Source organism: Chiloscyllium plagiosum, unplaced genomic scaffold (genome assembly GCF_037043375.1).
Source record: "Chiloscyllium plagiosum isolate Xiang-an unplaced genomic scaffold, Cpla_swu_hap1 HiC_scaffold_29, whole genome shotgun sequence".
Lineage (NCBI taxonomy): Eukaryota > Metazoa > Chordata > Chondrichthyes > Orectolobiformes > Hemiscylliidae > Chiloscyllium > Chiloscyllium plagiosum.
Window position 1 is genome coordinate 16183329 of NW_028270167.1, and position 20915 is coordinate 16204243.

General features: G+C 40.1%; 1 long non-coding RNA gene across 3 annotated transcripts in view; it reads right to left on the reverse strand.

The window, feature by feature from the left end:
• Positions 1-537: 537 nt before the first annotated feature.
• The window catches only part of LOC148142254 (uncharacterized), a 71516-nt gene continuing 51138 nt past the window's right edge, over positions 538-20915 (reverse strand). For 2 of the 3 annotated variants that reach the window (XR_015752042.1, XR_015752040.1), the window contains exons 3-5: positions 17359-17428; positions 11550-11700; positions 3989-4507 (exon numbers count right to left, since the gene is read on the reverse strand). This is a non-coding gene — a long non-coding RNA (uncharacterized LOC148142254). Of the gene's footprint in view, positions 789-3988; positions 4508-11549; positions 11701-17358; positions 17429-20915 lie in introns of those variants that run through there. The other variant, XR_015752041.1, reaches the window with a different exon arrangement.

Below are 20915 nucleotides of genomic sequence, written 5' to 3' on the forward strand. Positions count from 1 at the left end.
TTGTTTTAAACTGGTGTAATGTGAATATTCCAGGAGGGATGCAGTTGGCCCAACCACTTAGTTTTAAACAAAGCAGAATTTATTTGCAAGATTACCAAATGAAACATAAACAAAAGAGAACAGAAAACAGAATAACTTCACCTATCCGAAAACCCAACAGATTATGCCAACTTAATGATGCCATTCCAAATGCTTGCAACAATCCCCACAAACACTCGTTTGCAAAAAAAAAGAAAAGTCCAACGTGTGGTCCGATAGGAGAGATGTCAGAGAGAGCAAGGATCAGAATGGACTTGCTTCTTTGGGTCCATCAGCTCCACAACTGACTGCCTGCTAATGAAACCAAACCTAAACCAGAGTAAAGCCGAGCTGGGAGAACTGGCCACTCCCCTTTCATTGTACAAGTGTTTATTTTAAACTTAAAAGCTTCTCCAAGTAGATCAACCCCAGACATTTCTGTGTCTTTACGACATCCTTAAAAATAAACCAAGGACAATGTAACCTTATGAAAGGAGTATTTAATGAAGGAGAAAGAAATGTCCAAAACATCACCAGATAATTACATGCCACTCATGAGCACCAGAAATGTGAGCTTCAGAGCACTAACAACAGAATTTCATCTTTATGAAACATTATAAAATTACATCATATCCAATCACTTGCACTGTTCTTAATTCTTCATGTGAAAATCAATCTGAGATTTTACCATTATAATGAAAACAATGGCAGCTTTTTCTTTCTCTTTATACATCTTCATATGCAGCTGTATATTCAAGACTTCAGATGAACTGTTTCAAGATAAACAGCAGAAGGTTTAGAGGGGATTTGAGGAGAATCCTTTCCCTTACAAACGGTTAGGGCATCTGAAACTTACTGCCGGAAAGGATAGTCAAGGCAAGAACCATTAAGACATTCAAGACATATGTCGATGAGTACTTGAAAGTCAAAATATACAAAATATACATAGTCCAGGTGCTGGAAAATGGAATTAGAACAGTTAAATGTCTGATGGTCAATGCAGATCTGATAGGCTAAAGAGCCTTTTTGGTGCTGTAAAACCCAATGACTCTACAACTGTATGTACCATTCACATGTCCTCAAAATCCTCTGAAAAGCTTAAAATTGCACACATTACTCCAAATTGGTCTGGCTGGTGTTTATGTAGAGCTGTCACTCTATACTTATTGGTAAATAAATTGTTCTCCACCTTGGCAAACGTGGGTGTAAATTCCCATTGCTGACGAAAATGGGTTTCAAGTTGATCATTCAATAATCCTCCAGTATATACCAATTCTCAATATAATCATAAAGCATAATTTCTCGGACTATTACCTTGTCCATCTTTCTCAATTCCTTAAATGTTTTCTAACAGGCCTCAATTCCTTATTGTCCTTTGACTTAACTAACTTCTCTAATACAATATGTATATTTGTAATATTTTAGCAACATTTTCTTCTGTAAGTGCTGAAGAAATGTTCTATTCAGTTTTCCCTCCCACGTTGCTTATCTTTTACCAAATCATAATTCTCTTCTCAAGCATTCACCATCACATTCCACAATTTAGTTACTACTGAAGTATTTGTCTAACATTTTATTGATATTAATCTTTTCACAACTCCTCATTGTTTTCCTTAACCCTTTTTTTTCATTCTGTTGTCACGTTTGTTGATTTATATTGTACCTGTGCTATCTTCTTCAATTTGATCTTAATTCTAATATAATTTATCTCCAGCATTTCAAGCTTGCATTCATCTTCTACTTGAGAGAAATGGTAAAAGGCTTTTTCTGTAACTTTGCAAAATCTTCACATTCTTGATCTACCATTATCTACCATGACTCCCCACCTACGTTCAGGACACCACCCATGCCCTCCACCTCCTCCATGATTTTCGCTTCCCCGGTCCCCAACGCCTTATCTTCACCATGGACATCCAGTCCCTGTACACCTCCATCCCCCATCACGAAGGACTCAAAGCCCTCCGCTTCTTCCTTTCCCGCCATACCAACCAGTACCCTTCCACTGACACCCTCCTTCGACTGACTGAACTGGTCCTCACCCTGAACAACTTCTCTTTCCAATCCTCCCACTTCCTCCAAACCAAAGGAGTAGCCATGGGCACCCGCATTGGCCCCAGCTATGCCTGCCTCTTCATAGGATATGTGGAACAGTCCATCTTCCGCAGCTACACTGGCACCACCCCCCACCTTTTCCTCCGCTACATTGATGACTATATCGGCGCTGCCTTGTGCTCCCACGAGGAAGTTGAACAGTTCATCCACTTTACCAACACCTTCCACCCCGACCTCAAATTCACCTGGACCGTCTCAGACTCCTCCCTCCCCTTCCTAGACCTTTCCATTACTATCTAGGGCGACCGAATCAACACGGACATTTACTATAAACTGACCGACTCCCACAGCTACCTAGACTACACCTCCTCCCACCCTACCCCCTGTACAAACGCCATCCCATATTCCCAATTCCTTCGTCTCTGCCGCATCTGCTCCCAGGAGGACCAGTTCCAAATACGTACAACCCAGATGGCCTCCTTCTTCAAGGACCGCAATTTCCCCCCAGACGTGGTCGACAGTGCCCTCCACCGCATCTCTTCCACTTCCCACTCCTCCGCCCTTGAGCCCCGCCCCTCCAACCGCCACCAGGACAGAACCCCACTGGTCCTCACCAATCACCCCACCAACCTCTATGTACAGCGGATCATCCGCTGTCATTTCCGCCACCTCCAAACGGACCCCACCACCAGGGATATATTTCCCTCCCCTCCCCTATCAGCGTTCCGAAAAGACCACTCCCTCCGTGACTCACTCGTCAGGTCCACACCCCCCATCAACCCAACCTCCACTCCCGGCACCTTCCCCTGCAACCGCAAGAAATGCAAAACTTGCGCCCACACCTCCCCCCTTACTTCCCTCCAAGGCCCCAAGGGATACTTCCATATCCACCACAAATTCACCTGCACCTCCACACACATCATCTATTGCATCCGCTGCATCCGATGTGGCCTCCTCTATATTGGAGAGACAGGCCGCCTACTTGCGGAACGGTTCAGAGAACACCTCTGGGACACCCGGACCAACCAAACCAACCACCCCGTGGCTCAACACTTCAACTCCCCGTCCCACTCCACCAAGGACATGCAGGTTCTTGGACTCCTCCATCGCCAGACCATAGCAACACAACGGTTGGAGGAAGAGCGCCTCATCTTCCGCCTAGGAATCCTCCAACCACAAGAGATGAACTCAGATTTCTTCAGTTTCCTCATTACCCCTCCCCCCACCTTGTCTCAGTCAAATCCCTCGAACTCAGCACCGCCTTCCTAACCTGCAATCTTCTTCCTGACCTCTCCGCCCCCACCTCCACTCCGGCCTATCACCCTCACCTTAACCTCCTTCCACCTATCACATTTCCAACCCCCCTCCCCCAAGTCCCTCCTCCCTACCTTTTATCTTAGCCTGCTGGGCACACTTTCCTCATTCCTGAAGAAGGGCTTATGCCCGAAACGTCGATTCTCCTGTTCCTTGGATGCTGCCTGACCTGCTGCGCTTTTCCAGTAACACATTTTCAGCTCTGATCTCCAGCATCTGCAGTCCTCACTTTCTCCTACCATTATGTATGTCACTATTTCCTTACATTTCACCACAGCTAACTACATCTAATCTTGCCAATGTAAATTGAATGGTGTGGATTTACTCCTGGTTCTTTATTTTATTTATAAGTTAAGCCCTTCTCACAAAGTAGTCACTAATCCCAAAATGCTCTCTGACAATTAACTCACCGAACTGATTTAATTTGTCACTTATCACGTGGTCTCAGAAACCCCATCCCCTTAATGGTATGTCAATATATTGTTTGAGGAAGGAGTCTTCCATATATTGTTAAATAAATGGGAAGTGAATATTGTCATGCCTCACTGGAAATCAAGCTCCACAATTCCTGGACTCTTCACAAAAGTTAAACATTTTATCAATGTGTTCAAAGGTGTCTGATTTTCCTGGTGATTATACCCAAAAGAACAATAAGATCGAGATTCTGGACTTAACAAGAACTGATATTTATTACATATAAATAGATACTAAACACAGGTAACCAAACGTAAATTGTAGGTACATGTCAAAGTCTAACCGTTATATAAAAGTCCCTCCACATGCATACAGATACAGACAAAACAAAATTAGCTTGTTACGGGTAGACGGAAAAAAAAGCTAGGGAAATAGTTCAGGCTCTAATTTATAGGGCTTACTGAGATAATCATTTTGCTTGGCAGGATTTACTAGTTTTCAATCCCTCTTTTTCAGGTTGTCTTCACTTCCACATAGATGGTTAACATGCTAACCACAGAGTCACTTTGTCACTGGTAAAAAGCCACTGCTTACAGCAACTGATGAGGGTAAACATACTGGCTTACTTCAGAAAGCAAGGCATACTATCTGCATCTTGCAGAAGTCTGAAATCTTCTGCATGCATCATGCACACCCACAGGCTGTTCAGCTACTCTGGAACAAATCAGAAACCTGTTGTCAGGCTGATGGCCTTTGTGATTCACAACTGGTTGCAAGTGCATAAACCAATCAGTAACCAGATGCTGGCCAAATCTCACTTTCTACATACCCCTTGGTGCCAGCCCATTTACAAACAGCTTTCCCCCACTGCATGAACAAAGCATCAGTGTCAACACGACTTGTGTTGAGTTTCAGTAACTTGCTTTTTTACCAAGGTCAGCAACTGCATACTCAACCCTTGCCTATGAAACAATATTTTACCCATTTCAGCCCATAATAAAAAAATACAGAAAAATTTAAAGATACTGTCTTTCTGATATCAGTGTGATCTCAGCTGGGAATCAGTTTAGCTCAGTTGGCTGGATTGTTGGTTTACAGAGCACTGTGATGCCAATAGCATGGATTCAATTCCCAGCACTGGTTTGAGGTTACAATGAAGGATTCTCCTTCTCAACCTCTTCCCTCGCTTGAGGTCTGGTAGCCCTCAGGGTTAAATCACCACCAGTCACACCTCTCTAGTAAGACAGCAGCTCCTATGGTCTGGTAAGACTATGATGACACACACATGATCCCAGCTGATGTTATGACTGGACTTGTCAAATTCCAGACTGAAATCCAGCTCAATAAATCATATTTTGTGTTACTTTGGTGTGAGTGAGGTGATCCCTTATTGAAACATAAACATACAATGTTTCGGATTTGTTCCTAAGAATAATGCAGATGTTTATTAAGCTAAAGGAATGAAGATAAAACAGAATAACCGAGACTAATTACTGATAACACAAATGTAAAGATTTTGAAACATATGGTCAAATACAATTTTCTTAATCTCAAAAATGTTCACTTACAGATCTCAAAACAAACCTGCATGGTATCCAAAGCATCTCTTGTACAGTACTCACACCAAAGCATCTAAAACATCAATGAGTTTCATTTGACTTCAGCTCTCAGCCTGAAAAATCCAAATTTCTGGAGCTATTGTACCTGAACTGAAACATTCTTAGTTCCAAGTAACTGCTTTGTGGTTGTATTCAAACCCTTCTGCTCTGAGACTGTCACTAACTCATTCTGTCACACAATCAAGTGTTAATAAACCAAGCAATCTTCTTCATTTCTCAGGAGTAACTTTACCACATGAAAATCTCTGCAGAATTGCCCAAAACTGAAAGTAAATCCGGAAAGGTCTCTTTATCTAAGCAACCGATGTTTTTCCTAACCTTAGGAAACCTTAAGGCATAATTATTTAACTTATAAGGTTGTAAACCCTCTACAGGTAAATTAAAAGCCCATTTGTTCTGAAAATGAGCCATCATAAACTATTTTTAAATCACTATGACTATGGAAACATTCAAGTTAATTATTCATTTCTTTAGACTGACAGTAAAACTCTGTCACTATTTCAAAAATCTAAAAGTCCAAACTGCAACAAATGAGATTTTAAAAATGTAAATCACACAGTCTACATCACAATATATTAGTGATGATAATATTCATCTTGATGATGTCAATTATTATGCTACTCCGACATCAGTAGAGCAGAGACGGGGAGTCGGATGCTGATTGCTATCAACGTTAAAGAACGCCACATTTTAGATAATACTGCAGTTTTGCAAATATTGCATCAACACAAAACTAGAGATTCCCACCAAGAGAGAAAATCCTAAGAAAGAAAAATCAGTTGAAAAAGAGATGGTCCCAGCAATCAGCGATGATGATCAGCAAAGCATACCGCCATTTTCAGGTGAAGACAGTGCTTCAGGGTTATCATCCTAAAACCAAAAGGGTTCAATGTAGAATTTAAACTACATACTGGGTGATTGTTTAAAATAGGCTGTCAGCTCCCCATGATTAAAATCAATGGATTTTCAACTGTCAAACTAAGCGACAAACTGTAAGGTCCAGGGGCGCGGAGAAATTGCCATGCCTCCTTTTCTACCCATTCTGTCCATCCAAAAAATATGAACACTCAATATGTTTACTTCACTTTCCAGCCTAGTTTACAGTAAATTTCTTGTAACATTATTATCTGTTCATCATACGATTTCTTCCAACTCCCTGTATTCATCCCATAACCTGAACATTGTCATTAATGTTAGTTACTTTCATTGTTTCAATGCATATCCAATCTTTCTTGTGATCACTTTGAGCAAATCAACATCTGATTTTTTCCTTTGATCATAACTTGTTTATTTTTTTCTTCCTATTCCTCTCTGTTCATTGTTTTTGCAATCCATCTTTCAGGCTTTGGTTTAAAAGGAAATACATCAATTTGTAGATTCTCTACAAGCTAAAATAATTGCTGCAATTTTCCCTGAGTTTAAATTACTTCTTAATGTCATAAATTGGACAGTCCTTTTGTTCCTTTCCAGTTCAGAAGCAACCCAACCTTTTGTGAAATAGTCTCAGTAATGAAACACTTCAGCAAAGTGGAGAGATTTGAGAAGCTGGGATTGTTGTGCTGAGTGAAGAGAGTATTGACTGATTTCCAGAGGTGTTCAATATCACGAGAGGACTAAACAGAGCAGCATGAAACTGTTCCCATTGCTGGAAGGGCCAAGAATAAGACAGCACAGATTTTAGAGGATTGGCAAATAAAATCATATGTGTCATGCGGAATGTCCACATCAATTGAAATGATCTGGAATACACTGTGTAGATGTCATAGAGTCATAGAGATGTACAGCATGGAAACAGACCCTTTGGTCCAACTCATCCATGCCAACCAGATATCCCAACCCAATCTAGTCCCACCTGCCAGCACCTGGCCCATATCCCTCCAAACCCTTCCTATTCATATACCCATCCAAATGCCTCTTAAATGTTGCAATTGTACCAGCCTCCACCACATCCTCTGGCAGCTCATTCCATACACGTACTACCCTCTGTGTGAAAAAGGTGCCCCTTAGGTCTCTTTTATATCTTTCCCCTCTCACCCTAAACCTATGCCCTCTAGTTCTGGACTCCCCCACCCCAGGGAAAAGACTTTGTGTATTTATCCTATCCATGCCCCTCACAATTTTGAAAACCTCTATAAGGTCACCCCTCAGCCTCTGACGCTCCAGGCAAAACAGCCCCAGCCTGTTCAGCCTCTCCCTGTAGCTCAGATCCTCCAACCCTGGCAACATCCTTGTAAATCTTTTCTGAACCCTTTCGAGTTTCACAACATCTTTCCAATAGGAAGGAGGCCAGAATTGCATGCAATATTCCAACAGTGGCCTAACCAATGTCCTGTATAGCCGCAACATGACCTCCCAACTCCTGTACTCAATACTTTGACCAACAAAGAAAAGCATACCAAACGCCTTCTTCACTCTCCTATCCACCTGCGACTCCACTTTCAAGGAGCTAAGAACCTCGTTGGAGATTTAAAGTGTTTTTTGAAAGGGAATTGGATGAGCATCTAAATGAGGAAATAAATCAGAGGGAACAAGGGAATAGGTGTGGAATAGGGCAAACTAAGTTGATTTAAAGAGAACCAATGTGGTTGAATGAGCTGAAAGGCCTCTTCAGTGCTATAACCATTTTGATTCTAACTCCCTCTACAACCTTGGCTAACAGACTATTAGAAGGAAACCATCTTCTTGGCACCAGCCCAATCTCCTTGCATTTACTTGGTTAAATGCATGTTGAGGAAACATTCCTTGATCTTTGTCAAATTCAGTATTGCACAGAACAAAACAAAGTGAGAATGGAACAATGTACAGTTAGAACTGCTCACAACTCAGCAACAGAATATGTGCAGCTTTCATTTTCACATCAAAGCGTGCAATTCTTTCTTTCATCTTTACTTTTATGGATTCTGCATACAGTTCCACAGGTGACTTTCAACACCTCATGACCTGCGACACCAAATGCAATTACCCGGGGGAAGTAACGAGTCTGATCTGACAGGTAAAGTATGAGCCGAATAAAGTAAAAGAACAGCAATTGAAAAGTCACAAGAATGTTAACTACACTGTAATGAACCTGAGTTCATTATGTTATTAGCTATCAGTGAAGCATAAATAACTCTCAGAAAAGGAACTGTCAACAGGGTCATTCTTTCCTCCACCACCCATTGTTTTCAATGTGATCAGGACAGTAGACAGATACAACAATCTCCACAAAACCTAACTGCGCCTGCTGTGTGTATCAGGTGGTCAGAAATAAGATGACAGCTAACAGTAGGAAACTACATCTTTCATGCACACTTGGAATCTCAGTGTCACTGCATGCTGCCCTCAGGGTCACTGTGGCAGGGAAAAGACCCCCTCTGCTTAGAATGTGCTTTTGAAAAGGATACTTCTACATGGGTTGTTCCTGAGGTGCACACTGAGAGGACAAGCAGCCAGTGCTGAAGGCCATTTTCTCTGAGAAAGATGTTGTTTGGTCTGCCAGAACCTTGTTGGCTTCCTGTGCAAGCAATTGTCTGTAACTGGTTGTTACAAACTGATACATTCCAAGTTTCAGAACTGTACGTTGAGTGATGCATGAAAGTTGGGGCATCCACCATAAAGGTTCAGTGAAGAAAGGTCAAGGTGTTTAGGTCATCTCACCATTGTACAGCAAGAGGCTGGAGCCCTTATTCAGCTTCACAGATTATGCAGACCAGAGAACGGACGAAATAAAGTGTAGATGTAACTTATAAATAAAGTAAGGCATATCTGAATGCTAATGAACTCACAGTGCTGAAAATAATTTATTGGTAATGCACTTCATGTGTTGTTGCTTTTGAATTGTCTTAAAATTTGTTCATATAAATTTTATGAAGAAGCATAATCATTGGAAATAACAGACAATGAAATATAGTGAAAGCAAGATTTGTAAACAATCCAAGTCTGAAAAAAATGATTAATTTGAGCTAAATAGACCAAATATAATCACAAAGCAACTACACACCAAAAATAAGTACAACTTCTAACTTGATGTTCAGTACAGAACTGGAAGGGATTTAGCCAAACCTGTGGGCATTGTAATTTTGTTACTGTTCTTACAAAGAAGGTGGAAGAAGGATAAGACACTCCATTCATGATTGATAATGAATGTATTAATTTGTGTGATCTACTTAAAAGTCGGATATGAAGACAGATGATGTGACGAGACCGCAGAATATTATGAAGAAATTTGAAAATTTTGCCAGCCAAGAGTAAATACCAGAGGAAATGTCTTTAATTGAAAAAACCACTGCTGCTGATGTTTTACCTCACAGTATGCCCTATCCTCCTACTGCCCCTGTGCTTGCTGATGTGGACTGGCCAAGAAGTATCTTCATTTTAAAATTCTAAACTTTGTTTTCAAAAAATCCACAGCCTTCCTATCTCTCTATTCTCCAATTCGCAATCCCTTCTGCACTTCTTCTAATTCTGTATTCTGTTCATTCCAAACCATAATTATTCCACCATCAGAATCAGAGCATTCAGATGTTTTGACCGCAGGCTATGGAACGTCCTTCCCGAACCTCTCCACCTCACTTTGCTACTTTCAGACACTCTATAAGAGTTATGTCATTAAACACATTTTGGTCATCTGACCTAATACTTCTTTATGTTTCTTCATGTGTCACACCTTCTTTCATGTGAAACATATTGGAAAATTTCATTGCATTAAAAAGTGCTATTGTTGTTGAAACCACAAGTGTAGAAATGGCTGATGATCTAGTTGTAATGTTGAGTAACCCTGTGATTAATTTAATTCCTGTGGAATCAAAGGAACAATGGATTCATGATGGATGTGTTTTTGGTGTCAGTAATAAGGCCATGAGAGGAAGAGGGTCTACTGAGATAGCCAACTTGGAGAAAGCTGCAGCTCTTTTAAAAAAAACATAAGAAATGTATAGATAAATAAGCTTGTGACAAATGAAATTGCAACATAAAAACCAGCTCCAGACCAAACATTTCAGCACGGTGGCTCAGTAGTTACCACGGCTGACTCACTGTGCCAGGGACCCGTTCAATTCCAGCCTCAGGAGACTGTCTGTGTGGAGTTTGCACATTCTCCCTGTGTGTCTGCATGGGTTTCCTCTGGATGCTCCAGTTTCCTCCCACAATCCAAAGATGTTCACGTTAGATGAATCAGCCATGCTAAATTGCCCATAGTGTTCAGGGATGTGTAGATTAGGTGCACTAGTCAGGGATAAATGTAAAGTAATAGGGTAGAGGAATGGGTCTGGGTGGGATACTCTTCGGAGAGTTGGTTTGGACTTGTTTGGCCTAATGACCTGTTTCCACACTGTAGGGATTCAATGATTCTATCATTTCAGTGGGAAGTAGAAGGAACTGGAGACCAGACTGAGTAAAGAGAAGTGGTGGCATTGCAGAAAAGAATATCCTTAGGATGAGAACCAATACCTAATAAATGAACAAATGGTGTGTTTCAATCTATAGGCTACTTTCTTAAGAAACAAAATTTTATTTTGAAGAGGTAAACGAGGAACTCATTGCAGATAAATGGACACGACTGAAACAGTGGATGATAAGAATTAACCAGTTCAAAAATTTTTGATCATGATATTATGGGCAAATCAGTATTACATTTCATCTGGGTTGTGGCACTATGTGCAATAGAATATTGGAAATCCAAATGACCTCTGTCTCAATTTAAGGAAAGACTAGGCAAATTTGCGATGTAGCCATTGTAAATGAAATAGACAAAGTTTCATGTGACAGAGAAAAACCTCACGTTGTTGCCGCATGAACAACATTACAGGCAGAGTAAAAGAGAACTCCTGAAACATCTGTTCATTCCCAACTGTCAATAATCAGCAATCTTTTGAGAGGAAGTTGTGTGCTCTTTTTAACTCTTATGTGCATGGGCAATTTGGACAGCAAGTATGAAGCTTTGTTAAGGCTTTACATAAGACAGAAAACTGTTTATTTATGCCTTCAACCCAAAATCTAATTCTAGTGTGCTCACCTACACAGTCAGAAAATACAAATGCACTCAAGGGAAGTACAATAGAAGAGAATCTGCACTTTGTTTTATTGTTTTTAAGCAGAATGACTAGTTAATAATTCATGTAAATTGTTTTGGTCTGGAAAACACGTGTTGCATACCTGATGATGTGCAAATCAAATGAATGCGCCAGTCAAAGTCATATATCAATGTTGTTTCAGGATTCACTCAAAGAGGTGAGTTTTCAGCAGGTTGCAAAATCAGTTACTTGTTGTCTTGCTACCAGGAGGGCAGTTTCTTGTATTGCTGGATCTGAAAAAAAATAGTTTTGGAGATCTTATGATATTTAAAGCTTCTAATTCTTAAGGAATAGGTATTACTTTTCTTTCTGCTGATGCTGTGTCTTACTTTTTGAAGTTAGCAATTAAAGATTTCAAAGTCTGATATAACATAACTTCTGTTCCTTCTCTGATTATGGTAGTGGTCTTAGGTTGATTAACGGAGGATTATTGTTAAAAGACATTCATTTTAAGGAGCTTTAGGCAAACACTGTCCTGCTTTCAGAAAAAAAACATTCAGTTTAGGAATATCGTTTGATGCTCTCAGGATGAGAACATCATCCTCTTAGAGTGAAATATTTTTGCCCCTCTGAGACAGCAATGTTGTTTTGAATACACAAGCTAAGTGATCTGACCTTCAACAGACATCTTTGCAGTTCAATGACTTTTCTTTTAAAAATTGGCCAATTTCAAAGGACCCACATTGAATAAATGTTTTATCTCAAAAGTTAGTGAAGTAATATATGTTCACTGGGCACAATGACAAACATCCAAGGAGCAGTGAAATTGACGTTTCGGGCAAAAGCCCTTCATCAGGAATAAAGACAGAGAGCCTGAAGCGTGGAGTGATAAGCTGGAGGAGAGTGAGGCGTGGAGTGATAAGCTGGAGGAGGGTGAGAGTGGGGAGAAGGTAGCATAGAGTACAATACTGCACGCTTCAGGCTCTCTGCCTTTATTCCTGATGAAGGGCTTTTGCCCAAAACGTCGATCTCGCTGCTCCTTGAATGCTGCCTGAACTGCTGTGCTCTTCCAGCACCACTAATCCAGAATCTGGTTTCCAGCATCTGCAGTCATTGTCATTGTGGTAAAAACAAACATGCATGAAACAAAATTATTTCAAAGAACTGATATGCTGGACTATTATGTGATTACAAATCAAGAAAATAAATCACTGACCTTGCACTCAATGGCTCAACAGGGACTTGACAATATCTTGATAAAGAAATTCAATAAAACTCTGTATTAAGTCCACAAAGTCAAAAATCTTCTTTCAATCAAAATTTCGATGACTCCCAAAAATACATTTATTCTCTGCATAAAGTATAAACAATCATACCACACACAATAAAGGTTGAAATTTATATAGTGAATTAGCAGCAATGTAATATTCCTGCTCTCAACCTGACTTTTTAAAATGATATATATCATCAATTGTTCAGAGCATTGCCTTTAGGAGTTAGGAGAAAGCAGTTTTCCCTAAGATTGATAGAAGTGCAGGTATGGGATTTGTAATATCAAAGTCTTTGAAAGCTCTACCTAATATTGGTTATGTACCTTTTACCCACTCTGGATACTGGGGTGAATATGTTAAACTAATTACATGTGCAATCCTTTCCTTTGCCTATACAGGCAGCAACATTACCCACTCCCTCCCAAAAACACAAACGTGGCCTGTTCATATACCTATTCTATAGGTAAGAAACAATCAAACATACTAACCATCACTAATCAATATCAAAATTCCATCATTCAATCATGCAAATTCATGGACGCCGTATCATTGTTTTACTTATCACATTCCAATCAAGGTGTTTAATTTTGACCAGATCTGTCCAGAACCTTTCTTGTCTATGTGTATTTGATATTTATCTTCAATTCACTACAAGGATCCTATTAAACATTTTTTTAACCTGACACAACACAGTAGGATTCCAGCTTTCCACCATACTTAAGAGGTGGAATATTCTCCACTTGGCTGGAAGAGTTCTGCTCCCATAAGATTCAACTTTGTATCATCACAAGTTCCCGTTCAAACCATCCTGACTTCAAAATATACTGCGTTCCTTCACTGTCATTGAAACAAATTCCTGGAACTCTATTTTTAACATCAGATTACACCAGATAGACTTGCACCAGATAGACTGCATCAATTCTAAGAAGTGGTTCACCACCACTTTCTCAAGGGCAATTAAGACCGGTCTTGCCAGCGATGCTCACATCCTATTTAAAAATTAACAGAAAGACCATCTCACAAGTAACATCTGCAGGCATGCTCATGTGGCAGAAAGCTTTATAATTGCTATGCGCTATTGAAAACAATGTGACAGAATGGTGATATCCAGATAAGGAGGGCATAGCATACATAACAAATTTAATTGAATGGAAATTATATTGCAATTGGGCAGCCTTTAATTTGACATAGGGGAGGTATGTGAAGTGTTGGCAATCTCAGCAAGTAGATTATGTATAACCAGATGTTCTGGGACTTTGGCTGTTATTAACACCCACTTTAAGGCTTATGAATTAAAAATATGAATTCAACTTATTTCTGGGATCAATTCCAATGAGAACACCATTCCAGCTATGTTCTCACCACCAAGCTAAACTCAGTTGCAATAACATTTTTAACTTACAATTGAAGATTCTCAAGACACATCCAAAAAATCATCAGCCTTATTGATAATGACTTCATATTGAGTGAAACTTTAAGTAATGAGACCACAGTGCTAACGGACATGTACCTGCCATGGATATGCTTCAAGCACCAATATGTATCACCTTGCAATCAAGTGTACTATCCTGAATAGACTGACACTTTTGCAAAAATGTAATTTGCATATCATTATATGAAGTGGTTCTTAATCAGATGTTGGGCTAGAATCTGTTGAATTGGGATATGCTACATGTACCCATTATTGAGATATTTTCCTTTAGCTTTAAGTATTTTTTTCCTTGTAAGTTATTGGATGTGCTGTTCAGGATATTGCATCCCTCTAGGGCAGGCGGGGTTTGAACCCAGGTCTCCAGGCACAGGGGTAGTGACACCACCATCATACCACAAGAGCCCTTGCCCATCAATTATGCGACTTAGCTTTCTGTGTTAGGCAAAAATGCAAATAACATACAAATGCAAACATTTAGATTCATGAAGCTATACAACATGGAAACAGACTCTTCCGTCCAACTCATCCATGCCAACTGGATATCCCCTAAATTAATCCAGTCCCATTTGCCAGCATGGCCTAAAGCACCATAAACCTTTCCTATTCATATACACATCCAGATGCCTTTTAAATGTTGATTGTACCAGCCTCCACCACTTCCTCTGGTACTCATTCCATACACATTACCCTCTGTGTGAAAAAGTTGCCATTTAGGTCCCTTTTACCTCTCTCACCTTAAACCTATGCCATCTAGTTTTTGAATTTCCCACCCCAGGGAAATGACCTTGTCTATTCACCCTATTCATGCACCTCACGGTTTTATAAACCTCTATAGGTCACCCCTCAGCTTTCAACCCTCCAGGGAAAACAGCCCCAGCCTGTTCACCCTCTCCCTACAGCTCAAATACTCCAACCTGGCAACATCATTATCAATCTTTTCTGAACCCTTTCAAGTTTCACAACATCCTTTTTATAGCAGGGAGCTCAGAATTGCATGCCATATTCCAATAGTGGCCTAACAGCTGCAGCATGACCTCCCAACTCCTATACTCAATGCACTGACCAATGAAAGGCAAGCAAGCCAAATGCCTTCCTCACTATCCTATCTATCTGGGGCTCCATTTTCAAGGAACTGTGAAACTCCACTCCAAGGTCTCTTTGTTCAACATCACTCCTCGGTACCTTATCATTAAGCGTAAAAGTGCTGCCTTGATTTGCATTTCCAAAATGCAGCACTTCACATTTATCTAAATTAAACTCCACCTGCCATTCCTCAGCCTATTGGCCTATCTGATCAAGATCCCCTTGTACTCTGAGATAACCTTCTTCACTCTCCAGTACACCTCTAATTTTGGTGTCATTGGCAAAATTACTAATTATACCTCCTATGTTCACATCCAAAATATTTATATAAATGACAAAAAGTAGTGGACCCAACAACAATCATTGTGGCACACCACTGATAATGGGCCTCCAGTCTGAAAGGCAACCCTCTTCCACCATCATCTGTCTCCTACCTTTGAGCCAGTTCTATATCCAAATTCCATGTCATCTAATCCTTGTTAACCAGTCCACCATCAGGAACCTTGTTGAATGCTTTACTGAAGTCCATGTAAATTACATCCACTGCTCTGCCCTCATCAATCCTCTTCATTAATTCTTCAAAAAACTCAATCAAGTTAGTGAGACACAATTTTCTATGCAAAAAGCCATGTTGACTATTCCTAATCAGCCCTTGCCTTTCCAAATACATGTGAATTCAGTCCCTCAGGATTCCTTCCAACCACATGCTCACTACAGATGTCAGGCTCACCAGTCTATAGATTCTTGGCTTTTCCTTACCATTTTTCTTAAATAGTGGCACCATGTTTGCCAACCTCCAGTCTTCTAGTAGCTCACTTGTGCTATCAATGATGTAAATATCTCAGCAAATGGCCCAGCAATCACTTCTCTAGCTTCCCAGAGAGTTCTAGGGTACACCTGATCAGATCCTGGGGATTTATCCACCTTTATGCATTTTAAGACATCCAGCACCTCCTCTTCTATAATATGGACATTTTTCAGGATGTCACTAGTTATTTCTCCACGTTCTCTATCTTCCATACCTTTCTCCACAGTAAACACTGATGCAAAATATTCATTTAGTATCTCCCCCATCTCCTGCGATTCCACACATAAGGGGTCCCTGATCTTTAAGGAGTCATGTTCTCTCCCTAGTTACTCTTTTGTCCTTAAAGTAATTGTAGAATCCCTTTGAATTCTCCTTAATGGAATTTGCCAAAGCTATCTCATGTCCCATTTTTGTCCTCCTGATTTCTCTCTTGAGTATACACCTACAGCCTTTATACTCTCCTAGGGATTCACACAATCACTGCTAACTGTACCTGATATATGCTTCTTTCTTATTCTTGACCAAAAATCTCCATTTTTGGAGTCATTAAGTATTCCCTACACCTACTAGTCTTGCCCTTCACCCTAACAAGAAGATAATGTATTTGGACTCTTATTATCTCATTTTTGAAGGCTTCCATTTTCCAGCCATCCCTTTACCTGCGAACATCTGCTTCCAATTAACTTTTGAAAGTTCTTGGCTGATACCATCAATTTTTTACAGGGAGGCTAATTGGGTACAATGATATTTTCTTACTTTTGGTTAATTTACACATTGATGACAGTATTTGTGATGGAAAGTAAGCTCCTAACCTTACTAACCATTGCTCCAGACTGTAACCTGCAAGTCTAAATCAATGTAGCTGAAGCATTGTTGACACCTTGCAGGTGGCATGTGCAGATGATTGACAGCCAGTTTGAATCAGATTGGTGCCAAAAGAACTGAACCCCTTTGCCATTCCAGGCTGCTAGATGCAGGACCTATCTTCTTTCCCTCCCTGTGGAAGGAGTCGTGGCACTATGAGTCAGACCTCCTTCATGCAGTGAACTCAGGAAGCAAAGGGAAAATGATGTGCATCATTCCCACTTCATTCTTTTAGAAGCTAACTTTCTTCATGCTCTGCTTTACCCAAACACTCCCATAAGCAAATTCTCATTCCTAATTAACTGAAGTATATGGTTCACTTTCCCAATCGGAAGATATGCCCAAAGTTTAATAATGTAGTATGGGTCAAGTAGAAAGATCTTCCTGGTCTCCACCCATTTGGAAAGCAGAAGAACTAACATTCTGACAGATTGTGGCTTAAACTGGACATTAAAAAATATTTAATTACAAGATTTATTATGAATAATCTTACCTGGATGTTTCATCAATTCTCCACAATAAACTTCTTTTTGGCAGACTTTTTTGAAAGAAGATTTGATGATCTGGGAACATACAAACAGACAGACATCCTGGATAACCTTTGAAATCTAACCAAAAACAAAGAAGAACTGCAAAAAGTCTCTGAAAATAACAAAGCATTTGGATAAAGCACACAAGGTCAGAGCTAATTGAAGAGCTGCGTCTGGGTACCTAATACGTAACAGAGACAAGTTAAAAAAAAGAGAATGAATGGATCAGTGGCACTAAGGGTTTAGGCTGCGGCAAGTTAAGTGCAGGATGAGAATTTATTACCAGGTGTGTAAATAATATTTTAGAATCAAAATTATAAATTTGAACTCAATTTAAAATTTTGAGACTATCCAAACATAAAGTCTCTATTCCAACGTATAATTTTCTGCTATGCTTTTGGATAATATAATTATCACAACACCCTTGGCAGTCTAACAAATGTTAATTTTGACTCTATAGCTGCTTCAATCATTGTTAAATTAGGGTCAATCCTGCCCCGCAGGGTTTCCTGTTTGTTTTCAAAAATAATGAGGTTCTCACTATAGCTGATTTATATTCCTCTGTGAAAAATCATCATGATTTGAGGGTCTGCATAGCATACTCAAACTAATTTTAATTTAGTTTCAAGGCTATCTTCTCAGCCAAGGTAATAACTAGTCAGTGCTCTGAAGGGCACTGAAAGGTGAGGCGGTATTATCTTGTGTAAATCAGAGATTGAGAGCAAGGTGTCCTTCTGACTTGAGAAGTGGTCAAACATGTACAATGCTTTTTTTTTGCTAAAAGCTATGTGATGACAAAGAGAAAAAGGGTTATGATAGTCATTAGCACTGACAGAACCGGTCCACTTTGGATGCGAAGTAGGAGAGTGAAAAATGCATTATTCATGCGGTAACATGAATACACATTAGCTTGCCTGTTCAGATATAATACAGCAAACTTTCTTTTCTTTTTGTTCAAGCAGATTTCAGGGCCAACACTGATTGACAACAGTATTTTAAAACAAGACTATTTTACTAATGCTTTCTGGGCTTCCTTTCTTCCAATTACTTGTTTAATTTTTGCGTGGAGGTGGCTCAATATGTCAGAGAACTAAAACCAGTCTGATTAAAACTAATGGCTGCAAACAAACACTGCAGCATCAAGAGAGAACTCATCACTATTTGTCACTCTCTGGAAGTACTGGCTGTTTATGAGACCACATCAATCACTTTAATGTCCACTCAGAGAAATCCCTTAATATAAATGTTTACATAATGTACAGATATTTTGTACAGGTTATTACTCTCACAGAAAGAGAAAGGTTGCTCATTGGAAAGAAGTGGTTTACACCGGGGATGGGGGGAGGAAGCTCTCAAGCAAATTGATCTTCTAAGCAAAGAGCAAAAAGATAAAGAGTGAAAACTAACACGTGGTTAATGTGCATGGTGCACAGGCTGGAATAATAGAAATTGTAAAAGGTATTTTAGGCCATTGTGATCTACTTGAATTACCAATGTTTACGCCACCAGTTTCTCCAAGCTGACTTCACAGCCAGGCATGAAAGTGATTATCAACACCTTTTTAAGCTTTGGTGTATTAGCACTAAATTGGACTCAGTCTATTTTGGTGTTTTGACAGTAGAACTCCCATAACTAAAACAAGATGTGTTTTAAATCGATAATACATCCACGATTGCATTGACTTCAATCTATCCATTGCAGTACATTTGGGGTGTAAAAGCAAGGCTTCACACAGAAATTAGACCAACTTGTTTTGAGATGATGGTCCTTCAAGAGAGGTTGGGTTTGCCATTGTAGTGGATCTCCAGTGGGAAGTGGAGTGGCAGGCATGTAGTTAGAAATGTAATGAATTATGCAGGGTTTGTGAAGATTTGTAGCTCAGGTTGAGGTTTAGGGTTTAGCTTTGCTCGCTGAGCTGTAGGTTTGATATCCTGACGTTTCATTACCTGGCTAGGTAACATCATCAGTGGTGACCTCCAAGTGAAATGAAGCTGTTGTCTCCTGCTTTCTATTTATATGTTTGTCCTGGATGGGGTTCCTGGGGTTTGTGGTGATGTCATTTCCTGTTCGTTTTCTGAGGGATTGATAGATGTTATATAGATCTATGTGCTTGTTTATGGCGTTGTGGTTGGAGTGCCAGGCCTCTAGGAATTCTCTGGCATGTCTTTGCTTAGCCTGTCCCAGGATAGATGTGTTGTCCCAGTCGAATTGGTGTTTTTTTTCATCCGTGTGTAGGGCTACGAGGGAGAGAGGGTCGTGTCTTTTTGTGGCTAGCTGGTGTTCGTGTATCCTGGTGGCTAACTTTCTTCTTGTTTGTCCTATGTAGTGTTTGTGCAATTTTGTAGATTACGTTGGTTTTGTCCATGGGTCGTACTGGGTCTTTTAAGTTTGTTAGTTTTTGTTTGAGAGCGTTGGTGGGTTTGTGTGTTACTAGGATTCCGACGGGTCTTAGTAGTCGGGCTGTCATTTCTGAAACTTCTTTGATATATGGTAAGGTGGTTAGGGTTTCTGGCTGTGTTTGGTCTGGCTTGTCGTGGTTTGTTCTTGAGGAATCTGTGGACTGTGTTTTTTGAGTATCCGTTCTTGAATTCGTCGTATAGGTTGTTCTCCTCTGTTTTCCGAAGTTCATCTGTGCTGCAGTGTGTGGTGGCTCGTTGGAATAGTGCTCTGATACAGATTTGTTTGTGTGTTTTGGGATGGTTGCTGCTGTAGTTAAGTATTTGGTCAATGTTTGTCGGTTTTTTGTATATGCAGGTTTGTAGTTCTCCATTGTCCTTTCTTTCAACTGTGACGTCCAGGAATGCCAGAAACCGACAACAAACTCGCATTCCTGGACGTCACAGTCGAAAGAAAGGACAACGGAGAACTACAAACCTGCGTATACAGAAAACCGACAAACACTGACCAAATACTTAACTACAGCAGCAACCATCCCAACACACACAAACAAAGCTGTATCAGAACACTATTCTAACGAGCCACCACACCCTGCAGCACAGACGAACTTCAGAAAACAGAGGAGAACCACCTATACAACATATTCAAGAAGAACGGATACTCAAAAAATACAGTCCGCAGATTCCTCAAGAACAAACCACGACAAGCAGACCAAACACAGCCAGAAACCCTAACAACCTTACCATACATCAAAGATACACATATATACACACATAGAGACACAGACAAACAAACACATGGACACACAGACACAGACACACAAACACACACAGACACACATCGACACACACACATGGACACACACACAAATGGACACACACACACACGGACACACACACACATGGACACACACACACAGGTTAATAGGTAGTGTCCGTAACAAAGCAAGGTAAATAATAAAATGTTAACAGACCTTTGGTTGTCTTTGAATTATGAGGTTTTAAATTGTTGGTGAACTTAGTGAGCTGGTTTCTTAATTGTTGTCAGCAAGACCAAATGGTGCAGATATTTCTCATTACTCTCAAGACTCTTCTTTTGAATGTTTCCAAGCTTTGTTTCGAGA